At 39.9% G+C, this 15,527-nt stretch overlaps 1 pseudogene; it reads right to left on the reverse strand.

The window, feature by feature from the left end:
- LOC139725371 (uncharacterized) overlaps nucleotides 1–15,527 on the reverse strand; it is a 59,925-nt pseudogene that overhangs the window by 43,887 nt on the left and 511 nt on the right.

A 15,527-nucleotide genomic window follows, 5' to 3' on the forward strand; every position in this document is an offset into this window, starting at 1 on the left:
CATTATGGTAATGGGTCCTGGACACCATACACTAGCTGTATCAAATTGGAACACGTTGCATTTTAAAAGTGAATTAAACTCACATACATACATACTGTACGTGTAACAGAAAAATGCAACACTTTGATTTATTCTTTTTTTAAAGAGATGCATGAACAAAGGCTCCATGTAACATCTTTATGAGTGAGATTTGATTATGCAAATAAAAAATAATTTCAATAACATGCTGTAGCCACAAAAGGGTATGTGGGGGGATACAGTATCTACATGTACAGATGAATAATCAAATTAGTATTCTTTGAAATTCAGTGCTTACTTACATCAATGCAGGGCTATTTGTTAATCAGTTGCAATAAAAAGAACTCGACGGAAGAATTTCATGAGTTTGGATCATTCACTTCTTCACAGCTGCCACTTAAATGTTGTACATTGTTTCCTACGGTCACTGCTAATGAAACTAGAAATGTCGCTACAGCGACTGGTTATACCCCCGCCAAACAACATTTCATAAGCTTTGGTCAAAACAACATTTCATAAGCTTTGGTCAAAACAACATTTCATAAGCTTTGGTCAAAAAACTGAGGAAGTAGTTAAATCCGCAAGATCTTTCCTTGATCTTCTGCCATTAATATGCCGTTACCATGGCAACGTACTTTCGGGTACTGTCGAAAAATGCGTCTTGCACATCTACAACCAAAGGCACACATCTGTACCGAGTTTCATGGAAATTGGGCAAAAACTGAGGAAGTAGTTTGCAACACAAAATTTTCCATCATTTTGGCTCATAATATGTGAGCTGTTACCATGGCAACATACTTTTTGTCACTGTCAAGAAATGTGTCATGCTGACCTATATCCTAAGACAAACATTCAATATGAATTCCATGAGAATTGGAAAGGCACTGATGAAGCAGTTTTGCCATGAAGCATTTTGCCCTATATTTTACCAATAACATGCCGTTACCATGGCAACGCACTTTTTGCCACTGCGGAAATATGTGTCTTGCACATTAACATATTCAGATGAACATCTGTACCTAATTTCATAAAAATTGATCAAAAACTGTGGGAGGAGTTCGCGACGCAAGATTTGTACCCATTTTTGCCCATAATATGCCGTTACCATGGCAACATACTTTTGGGTACTGTCAAAAAATACGTCTAGCACATCTACAACCCAAGGCACACATCTGTGCCATGTTTTATGGGAATCGGTTGAAAACTGAGGAAGTAGTTCGCGACGCAAGATTTGCAACCGACCGACCGCCCGACCGCCCGACCGCCCGACCGATCGCCCGACCGTCCGCTGATTCCTATATACCCCCTTCAAACTTCGTTTGGCGGGGGTATAATGAGCAATGCCTGTCACAATGGACAGGTTGCTGTACTTCAATTAATTTAGAAAAACTTGGATAATTTTCGATGTGACTGGAATATATGCAAGCACACTGTTCATGCGAGTGCGATGCCACATGAGGGGCATAATAATGTGTGGGTGCGTTTGAGCGCTCTAAAGCGAACCAAAGCAAACTGAACCAAAGTGTACTGTACCAAACTGTGTCAGATTTGAAGCATTCGAGCACTCTGTCGAGAAAGCGTACCTCACGAGTTATTTTTAGAAAAGGTCCTGCATTTTTGTAGCAAGAATGTCATCCACCTGGCGCTTAATGAACTACTTACAGCTGTCTCGAACAAAGAGAATGATGTCTTTGCATTGTGATGTATGTGCATGATACACGCATGCTTTACAGCGAACTTTTGGTACGCTTTTGGAGCACATCGAGAAGTGGTCCACTTTAGGAGCGTTCGAGTGCTCCTCTGGCGCTGGTACGGTACGGTACAGTTCGCTTTTGGAGAGCGCTCGAACGCACCCTAAGATGCATACTTCCCTGCTGAATCACTCTCAATCAAACAAGGTGAAATTACTGACTACAAGATTCCATACAATGTACCAACACAATACACACAACTCCACCATTATCAGTGATCTGAAGCCATGATGATGAAGATAAAAAAACAATCCCTTCATTATACAACTGCAGCCTCCCTGAGCTCATTTACCAAGTTCATAAAAAAAAGACAGTGCTAATGACCAATACCCCAAGCCACCCAATTTCCTCTTTGTTGCTGGCTACCTATTGTGGAGGAGTGCCAGGCTATTCTCTTGGAAGAGAGGGGATAACCCCAGTGTGTCAGCCTGAATGGGTCAAAGGGGCCTTCTTTGTTATCAATAGACCTTGTTGGCATATTGAATCTTTTGTCAAGCCAGTCAACACATCTGCTATCTGTGTAATCATGTCACACAGGCTCAATGTGGGGGGAGGGAAGAAAGAGAATACCGGAATAATGCATGAACATCACAGCAATATAAGAGTTACAATACACCGTATCTGGAGTGGTGTGTCAGGTGAATGTGTTTTTCTATAAATAGGATGTTGTAAACATGTACGAAAAGCAACACTTCTAGTAAGACATATTTGATCTTGACCAAGGTGTGGAATGTAGGCTTCAGGAACACGACATTGAAAGTGTCCTTACCACAGAGTGATAGAAACTAATGAATTTTCACTCATTAGCAAAACATTGTGCTTGTATCAAATATCAAATATCAAATATTTTCTGATCCAGTCACAGAGATTAACATGCATCAAGCTACACGTGTGTACATGGTGGCCTCTTTCTTCATCACAAAGCAAAACACAGTTCAAACTGAATGATCATAGTATCTACATGCGTATGATTGAAGGGCTGTGTCTGCACATCAGAGTTTTCTTTTCACAGCTCTCTATAGACATATGCAATTTGTGCGTTAATTATCATCTGCTGCAAGTAATATTATCATTCCGTCACATGTATGATGGAGTTTGCAGGCTATTGCTGGCCAAACGGGGTCAACTGCAGGACAGGAGGTCGGTAAATATCATCCTCCCATTTTCTGTGGGTATTTGTGTGTGTGTTTCCAGTGTTATTCGCTCCATGCTCTTTGCAAGAAGTTATAAAGGGACCTTTCGTGTGATAGCATTTGTGATTCTCTAATACATGAGACCTCAATCTCATACTCGTATACCTACTAGTACTATAAACATGCAGCACACCCTCGGCAGAAAGACAAGGTGTGAAGCAATGTTACCATGAAATCAAACTTGCACAGAGTGTCAACAAAAATTTTGAAGTTGGTGCATTTGACGCCACAATAAAGCATCCTTTCATCAGTGGCGAGGTGAAGCAGTTGAGGCAAGATTTGCGTGTTCTTTCAATCAACATGTTTATTTTTCAGGGCAGGGCAGATTGCAAATTGTGTTCATGTGTTGCAAGATAAGTTTCATGTGCAGGGAGGAATGGCTTTCACAGTCTTTTCTCAGGAGAACTCATGGATATGTTCTGTTCAACATGGCTCAAGGGTTTTAAACTCATGTACCAGTGAGTCTTGCAACTTATACGAGACTTTTCCTCACATTTTGGGTCTACATTGATTGTGCATGTGGTAATTACTGACTAAAGCTGTAACATAATTTTCAGAAGGGCTCAGAATTTTTACCTTCCACTGAACTTGCTTTAAAGGGATCATATAGTTTTGGTTGAGACCTAATTTCAGGTTTCTAACATTTTTTTGTGAGATAATGAGCAACCTCTTATGGCATATGAAAGAACATGTAATTATATGAGGAATTCAACGTTTATTTGATGAAAATTGGTTTTGCAGTGGCTGAGATATCCAAAAAAGAGCGATTCTAGTAAAGTGTGGGACCCACACTTTATTACGATCGCTTTGTTTTACTTTGTTTTTTGATGTTTCAGTCATTCCAAACCCGATTTTCACCAAATAAACTTTGAATTCCTCTGAAATTGGTATGCTCTGTACTATATCATAAGTGTTTTCTTGGTATCTCGCAAAAAGTTAAAAGCCCAATTCTCATCTCCACCAATACTGTACCATCGCTTTAATAAATCAAAAGAGTCTGTGTACCAAGAAACTTGTCTGGCTGATGCAATTTGCCAGGACATTGACTTGTTCTGGAGTAATTTGAGTTAAAAAGTGGAAAATGATTTCAATCACATTCATACAACTTTTATTTCTGAAGTGCCCTTCCCATTCAGTTAGTAGTGGGTAGGTAGAACATTATCATGTGATGACTAATCGTGCCCTAGCAATCATATTTTCCAACAAGCTCCATGTGATTCACTCTGCATGGAAGATTTGTGTGTTCTACCGAGGCCTGATTTGTCAATTATCGATAATCGATTATAAAACATTAGTAGCAACCATGATCTGGTATACTTTAAGACTGTAGTATATTGTACTTCTGCCATTTTTTTTTTTAATATTTCACATATTGTGTTATTTCAGCACTCTTCACTTCACATATTGTGTTATTTCAGCACTCTTCACACATTTCTTTTGCATTATGTCAGGCCTGCACACTAACTCATTTTTTCTACTGGTCCGACCTGTCTGTCGGACCAGTAAGTTCCCAGTTTTTCCTTTTTCTTCCAATTCGTCCATTCATGAAAAAGTTACTTGACTGATAGTGACTTTTACTGGTCATGGACAATTGGACCAGTGCCAGTGTGCAGCATTGCACATGTGGATATTTTAGAGCAAAAATCGACAGTTCTGCAGGCATATGAGATCTATCTTTTTCCTTTAATGAGAAAGGGTGATTATATATAAAACAACAAATAATATTGTTGTACTTTTTTTGCTCCCTCAGCAGTTTGAAGATATCCCATGCCTTCATACATGTACCCCCCCCCCCACATCTATAAATCATACTGCATGTGTAGTCAATCTCCTTACAAGCTGTAAAATGCAGACAAAACAATGATGTCATGCACACAGGTTTTACTGATCTACGGTACTATGGTAACCAAACAAAATTCATTTAAACAATTCTATGGTTGCGATGTAGATTTCAACTCTGTCCAGCATTCATATCAGGGGTGTTGAAAGTCCTTTCCACTTGTGGAAGAGTAATTGGAATGTTAAAATTTACTGTCTAACAACAACAAAATATGCAGCCGACAAGACTTTTTTAAAACAATTTTTTTTCCCTTTTTAGAAACACTTTTGTCATTATGATGCTACTTGTTCAAACAAAAATTGAGCTGTAAATAAACTTGTACAGAATGGTTGGACTTCGCACAATTCAAAACTGTGTGCCGTTATACAAATGATGCACAGGATAGAGTGCGTTAGTGAAGATGTAGCGCACTCGAGGGTATTTACAATTGTGAAACATGCACGAGGCGAGGCCGAGTGCATGTTGCACTACATTGTAAATAATCCTGTGCATCATTTGTTTTATAAAATGGGTCGAAAAATAACAGCATTTTTCACGTACCTTTGTGGGTCAATACCAGTCAGCTACATGTAGCACTTGCTCAAGAGTCAAGATGTCCGAAGATGTTCGTCCCAAACATTTACGCACGTCGCACTCGTCGCACATATAAGTACAGTACGTAAAAGAGTATACGTACGCCACACATGTTATGCACACAAGAAAGGCCCGCCGGCAGCCCGAACTAGAACTTGTTTACAGGATTGACAGCGCTTACAGTAGCGCGCGACGCACTTGTAACAACTGATTGAGTGCGCACTGCTAGTGCAAACATTGTGACGTCAGGCCGTGCATGTTAGTGAGAAATTAATGCACGCACACGTGACTCACTTCAGCGCTTCCAATTGGCTACATTCTTGAACCCATTTTATAATGCTCATTCAAGTCAAGGACAATACAGTAAATCTGGATCTCTACATGTACATTTCAATAACTTTGGGCTTCTACAACATGAAGGATCCTACAATGTACCAGGTACCGTAAAGTTCCGTGTATAAGACGCACCCGTGTATAAGACGCACCCCTAATTTCGGACCTAAAATTATAAAAAAAAAACAAAACACGAAAATGTCCACGCAAATATTGCGTGTGTCCTACATATTATTTCAGCTCAATATTTCCCTAGAATGCAGCATGTATTTGCTCTATTTTTCGTTTCCTTTTATATTTTCTTTTAACGGTATTCATCGGATATCAACAAAATATGGAAGACGCAAAATGCGAGACTTGTCTCGGTACTCACTAGCTATTTGTTTCGCCTTTCAATCGTGGTATATGTGTCATGCATATCATACTCATGAGTAACAGTACGATCTTTGCTGTCATACATAGCAGAGGGTGTCTCGCATATTGACGCATGTCAGAGTGGAAGGTTCATTACGAAAAATAAGAAAAACATCAACAAGTGTAGCAGAGGGATCATACGGCAAGACGTACGGTGCGTACGGTAATTACACTCATGCACTGTTACCAGTAACATGTGTGTCTCTTGTACCATGCTTGTATGCACAGTGCTAGCCTTTTGCAAAAGGCAGCTCGCTATAATTTCAGCACAAGCACACAGAGAGCAATGGACTTGCACACACAGCGCGCAACGGGCAAGCGCGCTTCGATCCGATCGCTGTGTGCACGCGAGTCCATTGCAAAAGCCTCTCTGCATAACATGCAGCTGCTGCCTTTGCCAAAGGCTTGCTAGCTAGCTAGCTACAGCACAGTGTAGCTATGCTATCCTAGCTGGTCTTGCACTCGTGAAATGAAGAGCAAACGAACGACATGGATATGCATGCATGCTTCACACATCGTTCATATTTACGGTGACATAGTGTCGATCCTACTCCGTATTTTACAGCTTTTGTCTATGGCCATATTGATACTAGTACATTGATAAGTTTTACGGTATCGGTAATTTAGTAATGATACCTGTACATCGCGTATTCCAGCTACTAGGTTGGCTGTTGGTAGCTTGGTAGACTGACATCGGTAGCATACAGCAGTGCTGTATAGTGTTACAGCTGTTGTCTATGGCCAGATTGATACATCGTTACTGCACAAGGCCGATGTAAGTTTATCTCGTATTTGCAGCTTTTGTGTGTGTCCAGATTGAAAGATCGCTCTTTTATCCGTAAGTTCTAGTGATTGCTTACCTTCCAAACGTCGATGGGCATACATGGCCCCAAGTTGGCCTTATAAAATTGGGTGTACATGACGGATTTTTTTCCGTGATTCGACTGTACCCGTGTATACGACGCACCCCCGATTTTCAACGTTTTCCGACGAAAAAATAGTGCGTCTTATACACGGAACTTTACGGTAGTTTTTATATTTCCTTTCATACATCCCTGCTAATGATTCCTGCAGGGTCCTATTGAGACTGTATAAAAACTTTATGGCGCATAGTCCCCGTAGTGTACAGGGCACTGTTGATGATACTGCCAATCACCGCTAGCAATGATATGAAGATTGCCGAAGTTGAGCTGTCATCAAGAGTAAAGCGCGTAGGTGTTGCTACATGTTTGTAAGTAATATTGCCTTCGTTGTCTTCTTTGTGCATCACGCAGTCTGTAGTAATGCCAGGGTGCGTGCATGTATGTGCTTCTTATTATGACATCACGAAAGAAGTATGCAAAAGCTGTCATCCCCCTCAGCCCAATCATGAGCCGAACTGTGATCAGACCACTGACTACAGTGGATCGGACTTCTTCGGACTCAGGGAAATGGGTCACAGCGTAAGTGCTAAAGAGGAGTCAATAGCGTACACCAGGTCTCTATAGGGAACTTGCGCTGTGCGCCTGCATACGCATTTGACTAAACCACCGCGACCATGTGCCTTTAAACAACATTCAGTATCTACCAACAATGCAGAGTTTCCATGGGGAAAAACACATGGGGGGGGGGGGGGGAGTCTCGAATATAAAAGGAAATAAACCCCCAAACAAGAACATTATGTTTAATGGCTTTTGTGAGACATACAAACACATGGATCCCTGATTTATCTGAGGAAATACTCCTGACACACATTATCTAAAAAGTGAAGTCCACTTGTATATTGTTTAGTGAGTAACAAACTCATACAAATATTTATATAATATTGGATGGCCTTGAGATTAATACAAGGAAATATTGGACGAGCTATGCACAAATATTGGACGAGTCGAAGACGAGTCCAATATTTTGCTTAGCGAGTCCAATATTTCCTTGTATTAATCGAAAATAGGACATTCAATATCATCATTATTATCCTACAGAGGATTTTAGCAAAGAATGTTTTCACTTTGGCCTACCCTTTCTGTCTCCGACTCCGAGTGCTGTTCCTACTGTGTAGTGATCCCGACATGGGGTATGGTACATGTACACTCTTCAGTGCAAGTTAATCCACTTCAGTCTCTGATAAAACAGTGATCTATGTATCCAAGGTAGCCGTCATGTTACTGCTAGACGGAGATCTAGCTAATTTAGACCAGAATTAGATGTATTTGTATCCGAGATCTGAGAAACAATTCACGTCACATCTACCGTAGATCGTGAAAGATCGAATTATGCTACTACTACCACAACTAGTCCTACTGTGCTGTATATCGTACTTGTACACACGTACGTACGTACATGTACAGTAACTGTAATATGCATATCGCGCATGCAAATTATGCAAGCGCAGCGGCGGCGGCCGGCTACATTATATCGGGCGCGGGCTATCTAGTTTAGCGCTGAGCATGCAGAGCTGCAGATCAATCGTCGCCTTGCGCCTGCATGCACAAAAAAAATGCAACTTGTTTTCATCAAACCTAAATTTAACTTCCTGTTATTAAAGTGATATTTTGAAAAATTGTGTGAAAAACAATTTCAACTTATTGATATATGAAATTTGTTTGTATAAACACAGAATTTTAGAAGAAACAATATTCTAGTTAATTCGTGATTGACCAATCACAGACGTTTTTACTTCTTATTTCAGGTCATCTCGTATATGTCTCAACCAATCACGGTGCAGTTTATAAAAACTTTGGGGAATCCCCCTCTTGCCCTCCAATATTTTAAATATTGGTCGCCTCGGCAAAAAATATTGGTCGAGTTCAACAAACTTTTTAAGTGGGTTGGAGGTTATGAGGTGCGTCGACAAAATAACACTTGTATTTGGGCTCTAAAAATCCTCTGTAAGGATAATAATTTTCAATAGCTGCAGTCACACGATGCGAAACCATGTGTAGTTTCACTGCCCGGCATTTTGCTTCGCATAGTTTGGGCAGTCTGGATGAAAACTTCTTGAGAATTTACCAGCCAAACTTCCCACAAAAATTCATGCATGCACTTGGGAAGTTTCCTATTTCTTATAAATTGTATGCATACATACCAGTTTCATGTACATTGTAGCATGAACATGCACAGCTGAAACTTTGAGCACATTATTTTGCACGCTGTTGCATGTCTGTATGTTTGGTATTCAATTAATGTTCAAGGATGGCACACAGTTTTTTGGCTGTGAGGAGCAAAACTACGGGTTGTTACGCATTACTCAAATTTACGTGTCGTTTTGTCGGTAGTGTGGTCGCGTGCTCAAATTTCTGGAATTTATCAGGAATCAAACTGACTACAAGCCGTATATTTAGCGGGTCTAATTTTTCACAAATCAGGACTTCTCAACAATTTCACGGGTGGAAAAATTTGCAGTTGTGGAGTGCATTACTGAATGGAGAAATGTATTCATATTCATGCCGAGATCAGAGTAAATATTTTCATGTTTTTATATTCAGGAAAATAAAAACCTTGCGAAATATTCGGCGTATACAGTATGCATACTTCCTTGTAGTGTGACTATGACCATGGCATCATTTGAATATTCATATGTACCTTTTGTTACATCTAAGAAATGTTGGTGAAACTTCACTACATACAAGACAAAACTTACAAGGCAATCTTGTAAGTCTTTGCTTAATACCCGTTCATTGAGATTCACTCATATCATGATTTCATCATTTATCCTACCAAAAAAAAAAAAAAAAGAAAGATGTTGCTATTTACAAATCCTTCTGAATGATTCAAGAAAAATCCTCGTTTGGTCTTCATGTACATACAGTACACACTTGCCAAAAAGATGAATTCTTACAGTACAAGTGTCACAGTTGTGTGACCAAGATTGCTGTTTCGATGTCTCTGTTTGGCAAATGAAGCCTTGGATGATTGCTTTCCAGTTTTTCATGATATTGATTCAATTTCTGTGATTTCATTCCATCAACTTACCCTTGCATGCCATACATGTGCAGATTGTACCTGTACATTGTATGTTCAGATTTGACATTTTCCTCTGTCTTTCTCAGTGAACAACAAAACCACATAACATACACACACACACAAAAAAAAAAAAACCCAGATATGTTGAGTGTTTCAAATGATATTGAAACATTGGCATTCTCTGAGCTCGAAAAGAAAAGGTATTGATCTCCGAAACAAGATGTTGGTACTACAGTACAATACTATTCACATTTACACGTATGATTCTTCACTTGTTTTGAACACAGATTTTCACACATTTATGTGTCTGCTTGTCTCTTCCTTTGATTTGTATGAAGGCCAAAACTGCCACTGCTTTGAAAGATAGAAAATAACATATCTTCTGCAGTGTCCTTGTTACACAGGGCAGACTAACAGAAAAATGTGTTGAGGACTATGAAATCAGCAATGCATTTGCACAAAATAAATAAATGAGACATTACAAAATTCTATAGAAACGTGATGAATATCATGTGTGTATGTGTGTGTGTGTGTGTGTGTACCTCGTCCTGTTATGGCAATATTCCAGTGAGAAGCATTCACTTACCGAACATACAGCTGTCGAATGACATACGCTATCTGACTGCAGGGAGAAGGGAATCCTAAGCTTTCGCACACAAGATCCCACTTGTATTCGTTGGTCACCTGCAAAAGCAACAATCAAAGTATATTTGTAACGATGCACCTATTTCGACATGATGCTACATGTGTTAACAAAATATGTATCTTTTTGATTAGTTAGTCCATGAATCATATGCTGTTATTATAAACAAAGTGAAAGAGGAAATGTCTTCAGCTTGCATGGGGTATAACACAATAACCTGCACAAAGTGAACGTTTTTGCCACAAAAGTTGAAATGCACCCACTGAAAATTGCTTACTTCAAACCTTGGAAGCAACTTATAATGCTTTCCCTTGAACTTAATGAATTTAGCTAGATGCAAAGAAAATAACATCTTAATCATCAAAATTACAAATGCAGAAAAAAATGGCATGCTTTCTTCAAAGTGACCCATTCTCAAAAAAAAAAGGTCATCATGCACAGAACATGTTGATATACAGACACGGGCAAAAGGAGCAGCACAATGTTTCTAGTTGAGGGTCCCATATCGTACAAGCTTTGCTTCTTAGTGGGACCCTCCACTTCCATCCTCATCCTTAGTTGACTTGTATTATACGCTTTATGTATTTAACAAAGATGTAATCACATCTACTTTTCACTTTCATAATTTTCTTATGTATCTTTTCAAGTTTTGTTCTGTATCACAAATATCCCGTGTATACGCAATGTACATAAAGTTCTTTGTTCATTTTGATGGAGGTGAAAATAAAGTTGAAAGTTGAAAATAGATGTGTAGGTATGTTGGTGGGGGGTGTCAGGGGCAGTGCTCATGGTTGGGTCAAGGGTCAATGTCCAGAATTGCAGGGCTCTTACTACAAAAAGCTCCAGTCCCTACCAATCCCTTCTGTCCTCCACTGGCACAGAAGGGGGTGAGTAGGAAGGTCTTTGAGTTCTGCCATAAAGGAGCATTTACCAGACAAATTACTCTCAGCCTTTTCAAATACAGTAGAATCTAAAGGTCATCACCCTCATAATTCAGAGCACAATGTCTGTATGATCCACAATTAACAGAGATGTGAAGAAATCAGTGTGGAAAGACGATGGAGCTATTCCTCTTATCAAGATACAATTGTATACAATGCGCTGATGCATGATATCTGTACCATAATGATACAATCTTCTTTATCCAAGGTATTCATTAGACTGTTGTAATGTATTTTCATTATCTTTTCTCATTTTGTTCAGTCATATTCCAATTCATATTTCAGATACTACTCTCCCATCAGATCTTAAATCATATAATGTATAAAAGGGTGTGTAAAGTTCTGGTTGAGGTGAGGATTTAGCTTTTAGCGTTTTGCGAGACATTCAGAAACCACTCTATGAGATGTCAAAGAGCATGCAATTCTGGAAGGGGTATCAAAAGTTTATTTGATGAAATGCGGTTTTGAAATGGCTAAGATATCCGAAAACAAGGTGAAACAAAGAGATCCTAATAAAAGGCGTGGCCTGTCGCCTTTTATTATCATCATCATCACTTTTTGGGGTATTTCAGCCATTTGAAAACCAATTTTCATCAAATAAACATTGAATCCTTCTTAAAATTACATGCTCTTTCATATTTCATGGGAGGTTTCTCATTATCTCACTTAGGAATGTTTAAAACATGAATTCCCACCTCAGCCAATACTGTACAGTCCCTTTAAATCAATTACTAAATAAGAACAAATGAAAATATACTAAATGCCATCTGCAACTGAATGAGTAAACTTACTATACACTGACACACACAACCCACTAAGACATTCTCATTGTCATAATCCACTGACATGTGAATGGAAATATTTCTCCTTCTTACGAATTGGAACACTGATTCAAATTCCATGCAAGCACAGATCCCAGTATAGTCAGGTATCCTATTACCGAACGGTATCCTATTACCGAACGCGTACTTTGTCAATGGAGCGCGTACAACAACTCGAATTCGCATTCATTGCACTATGCGCTGTTATGCACTTGTCAATGTAATGACGCACCCCACTACCCCCGGACATGGGTGCGTCATGGTCATTTTTTGACTGACCACACGGGGTTTTTGACGGACACCACAGTCACTTTTTTGACGGACATAACGCTGCAAGTGACGAACACCACAGTCACTTTTTTGACGGACAACACGTTGAAAGTGACGCACACCTCGGTCACTTTTGTGACGGACATCCTCGGTACATTTGACGCACCCCCGTAAATACTGAAACGATTTTTGCATACGTTTTATTCAAGCAATTTCATTTTCTTTTGGTTCGTACACATAATTTGTAAAAGTTTCGGCAAGTTTCCCTTACCATGTAAGCACCGTATTGTCATTCACCGTACATCACGCTGCTGCTACGATATTCCGTGCAGTAGTATGTATTCTGTGCATGCAATCCATACATGACAATCACATGTGTGCAGAATGCGCTGTGTGTGCGCGGCCATTGCTAGTGCGGTGGATGCATACTGCTGCAGCGCAGGTAGGTACACACCACGCCACGGCATTCATATTCCCGCTCGAGTACTGCGTAACTACAGCCAAGTCGCGGTACGTAGAGATTCGCACAGCTAACAGCGTCGCGCGCGCGTCTGGCCAGCTGGTCGGGCTATCCCGCGAGCAGAAAATGGCATGCGGCAAGCAGTTCTTCTGCTGCCGTTTCGACAGGAAAGATTTAACTAAGTTGTTACATCGCTGAACAGTCCCTGGTTTGAGATTGAGTATGCATGATTTCATGGGTTTGTTGGAGGGAAAATGTAAGGAGAAAGGGTGGCTTTTAAATTCTTTGCTTGCCAGATTCTGGCAAGCATTTTTTCCTCTTATTCCAAAACGCTTCCCGACTTTGATTTTCCCTTGCCGCGGGAAAGCGCTCACTGTAATTTCACTCGCGGTACGTGTATCCAGCGTGCAAAAATGCGTGTTATTTTCCATAGCCAAGTGACGTACCATGACGCACCCCTCGGTCAAAATTTTGACCGACAATGATGGGATTTTGACGCACCCCTCGGTCAAAAATTTGACGGACAAAGCTGGTAAAATGACGAACACCTGGGTCACAAATTTGACGGACCAAACGAGGAAATGACGCACCCATGTCCGGGGGTAGTAGGGTGAGTCATTACATTGACAAGTGCATTATCTCACAGGCAGACAGGGGCAGCCAGTGCCGAAAATTGCTAAACTGCAGCAAAAAACAAAACAAAACGTAATTTACCTCAAATTTACGTAATAATTGCTAAAATTTCGATGTTCGTTGTCCTGCGCGTTAATAAACATTGACCAAAAATACAATGTACAATTTTCCCCATACAGAGGGCGCACGTTCGGTAATACAATACGATTTGCGTCGGTAAAAAGAGAAAACTTTTGTGGAAGGGTTATTTGAAATACGGATTTTTTCTAGAAGTTGGCTTATTTTTCAAGTATTTTCGTTACAGCTAAAGTCATCAGCATTTCAATTATCTATAAGGATATTTTTGGCTGAATTATTGCATAATGTTGCCCGTTTGGAGCAATAAAACAAAAATCGTTCGGTAATAGGATACACCTCCATATGACATACATCACCTTCACCTTCATATAAATTATGTTGCATCAACGTCACCTTCATATAAATTATGTTGCATATTTGCATTTGAGCTCAAAACATAGAACAGGAAAAAGTTCCGTCTGGAACCAAACGAGGAGGAAAACCTCTCTGAATATGGCTGGGTTTGGAGTGAGTACCACAGATCCTGGTAAATTATTCCATAGTGATTCTAGTGATTCCAGGTTCCAGTAGACCTACCAACTTTTTAAAAGGCTCAATAAATCAATAGCCAAAAGAGACCCAGGCAGTATTCAAACAACAAAACATTTCCAGCATTTAAAATGATTCTATAATAATACTTTAACAGAGGCTATTTTAGTAAATTTGTATAAACTATAGCATGGCCCTTAAAAAAAGGAAAGACAAGAACAAAAACAAACGATGGACAAGCAGACATAGACCCTGGCTAAGCCAGATAAGTCTGGTTACTGTACTAAAAGCTTATTTATATAGGTCTAGTGGATATGTTTGTGTGACTAATTTTTTGCGCTTGGCCAGGTAAAAAGAGTTTCGCGAGTTTTTAATTCTGCGGAATCAAGACCTCAACTACTGGAACATACAACTTGTATGACAAGCAAAAATATTTGCGTGCTTTTATTTCACATTAGTTTCTAGTTGCGCAAAATGCACGAAAATTTCAACACCACGAAAATTTCCACCTCTTCGTAACGTTACAGTACTAGGACCTACGTTAATAACACAATTTTTCTGAACATTCATTTTCTGGATAAAGTCCTTTGCCTTGACACAACACTCAGAAGTGTACTCGGATACAACCTGAAAATAGTCTCCACTGCCATACTCTGTTGAAGTCTCTATAACTAGATTCACTCAGTAAATTCAGCATTTCATCAATTTCAGGTCATCATAACAGTCAACACTTCGTGCCCAGTCGCAGTCCGTGCACAGTGGTTTACTCCAGCCTGGCCTGGTAGACATAGTGATGGTAAACTACTTCAATGCCGCATACGGTGCGGTTCACAGTCTCCATGCATTCAGAACACAAGGCAAAAAAGGCTGACATTGTTACAGTACCACGACTCGTGTACCTACCTTGACAATTCCCCCCAACGATGTCACCCTGGAATACAGCATGTACAAGTCAAGATCCCTGCCCGACACTTTAGGAGTACGAAACATAGCCGGCTGAACACTGCGAGACAAAAGAAACAAGAACACACACGTGAGAATTTCTCTGAAAAACAATAGTCAGCGAAGAGAATTTCAGCCAGAATGAAT

Source organism: Diadema antillarum, unplaced genomic scaffold, assembly GCF_040938485.1.
Source record: "Diadema antillarum isolate AM-2024a unplaced genomic scaffold, OU_Dant_1.0 seq00000035_RagTag, whole genome shotgun sequence".
In the NCBI taxonomy this organism is placed as follows: Eukaryota; Metazoa; Echinodermata; class Echinoidea; order Diadematoida; family Diadematidae; genus Diadema; species Diadema antillarum.